The sequence below is a fragment of the Pogona vitticeps genome, chromosome 1, assembly GCF_051106095.1.
Source record: "Pogona vitticeps strain Pit_001003342236 chromosome 1, PviZW2.1, whole genome shotgun sequence".
NCBI lineage: Eukaryota > Metazoa > Chordata > Lepidosauria > Squamata > Agamidae > Pogona > Pogona vitticeps.
This window is the reverse complement of record NC_135783.1, coordinates 152,593,408-152,595,571: the sequence shown is the minus strand read 5'-3', so window position 1 is coordinate 152,595,571 and position 2,164 is coordinate 152,593,408. Positions and strand designations below refer to the sequence as shown.

The window sequence follows — 2,164 nt, the reverse complement described above, 5'->3', positions numbered from 1 at the left end:
CTAAGGGGCCAAAGATATTTGCCCAGCGTCCTCCTTTCTTAAGACTTGGACGCCCATTTTGTGAGGTGTTTCACCAGGTCCGGGTTGGTTTTCCTGGCGGCAGGCGGCTTCAAGGGGAGGTTGACGTAGTAGAGAGGAAGCGGCTGGGACATAAGTGACCATGTTGTGTTGCCATGGAAGCCACAGAGGAGATGGGACATAGAAATATTGTGGAGTCTGTTCAGTATTGCTTCTCCTGAGTTGGTTTCTGTGCAGTGCCTGGATTTTCTCCAAACGCTTAGCCTTCAGGAGAGCACTTTGAGGGAGTTGGAGACTCTGAATGGTAATCTGACATTTCCAGCTCTGGAGACGATTTGCCATTCCTGTATTCCTCAAGCACATTGAAAGGGTGGCTGTTCTCACCAAGCCCACACGAGACTTCGCCAGGGTCAATCCATACAGTGAACTCTTGAGACAAGGATAACTCTAATACACACCCGCATCCTCAGAAGCTCTCATGAGAGAGCTGTCCACAGGATCTGTCCTGTTTCTCCTTATGCATCTATATGCATGTCTATTGGTGAGACAACTGCCGAAGCGCTCCACCTGCTTCTTGATGAGTCGGACATTGTTCTTCATGATGCTCAAGATGAACTGGACTCCCATTTCCACGTCTTCCTTCATTGTGTTGGTTGCCATGTGTGCGTTCTATGGCAGGCAACGTGGTCCTTTCCGCTCGCGTCCGTGCAGCCACGCGGCTCGCCGATACCCAGCAAAAGCGCTGCCTGAGCCTCTCTCTTCCGCTCTGTGCTTCCGGCTGTGACTCATAACATAATAGTGATTAAAATTAAAAGGGAGAGGAGCTCAGCATAAACGTCCTTCTTCTCAAGCCGGAAGCCGGAACTGCTTAATAGTATACATTCCAATTTGGCAAACCAAATCCTCCCCTTTCTTTTGCTTCTGGTATTAATTTACATTTAATTCTCAGCTTCTTCTTCTGCCATATGAACTTTGCAACTAGGATGTCTAACTCTTCAAAAAAACGTTTGCTCTAATTTGATTGGGAAATTCTGGAAAAGGGATATTTCATTTGGGAAAATATTCATTTTAACCGTTGCAATTTTTCCTTAAAACGAAAGTAATTTCTCCCATCTTTCCAAGTCTTGTTTAATCTGCTCAAGGAGTTTCACATAGTTATCTTCTTTCAGTGAAGAACATATAGCAGTCACGTTAATTCCTAAGTACTTTACGTCAAGTTAATTCCTAAGTACTTTACGTTTTTGTTATTTGAAAGTTTGTGTTTGAGATGAGTTGGGACTTGTTTGGGGGTTAAATATTTAGTTAAGAATTTTGTATTCTCTTGATTAATTTCTAGTCCAGCTACCTCACCAAATTCCTTAATTTGTTGAAGTAAGATTGGAGTTGTTTCTGTTGGTGTCAGCTTCTTGCTGGTAATTAGCAGGTTCCTTCTGCAGGAAAAAAAACACACTCTCATTCTCTTCTCCTTCAAGACACGTGTATTTACAAAATGTATAAATGTACAGAGCAGCAGTCCTTCGGCGTGACAACAATATAGAGGCAAAGTAGTGTATAGAGGATAGCAGAATAGAGAATAGAGGAAGATACATCATATAGACACAGTACACTTATATACATAGAAGCAGATGCTGCTGTCCAATCAAGACAGGTGTTGCATCATGTTCAGACACACCTCTTCCAAGTCACTGTGACTCAGCACTTCTGAGTCTACACAGGTGATCATTATGGCAGCTTATTATCACTACTGTCTTGACCTGTTCAGGCCTGTAAAATTGTCAATGTTCTAACAGTTGGGATCTCTAAAATGCAGATTAATCTAATCACTTTTTTCTTTAAATAATTCTGCATAAACTTTCATATTGGCAGGAAAATTCTCTATTTCACTCACTTATCCTAATGGAGAGTTAAACGGACACAAATTCTCTCTATCCTTGTACCAGACATTTAATATACTTTAAAAACAGGTTATTAATTTTGCTTATTTTATATTTCTTAATCATACCAAATAGATGCTTTTTAAAATCCACCTGTAATTCTGATGATTCCATTTTCCACCAAATTAACTTTTCTGGGTTATATATAATTTCCCCAATGAACCTCAACTGATTAGCCAAATTATATATTTTTTATATTTGGTATGCCTAAA

The 2,164-nt window shown here is 40.6% G+C and overlaps 1 pseudogene; it reads right to left on the bottom strand.

Annotated features, from left to right (window-relative positions):
* On the bottom strand, window positions 1-678 carry LOC144587153 (maternal B9.15 protein-like; annotated as a pseudogene).
* Window positions 679-2,164: the final 1,486 nt, after the last annotated feature.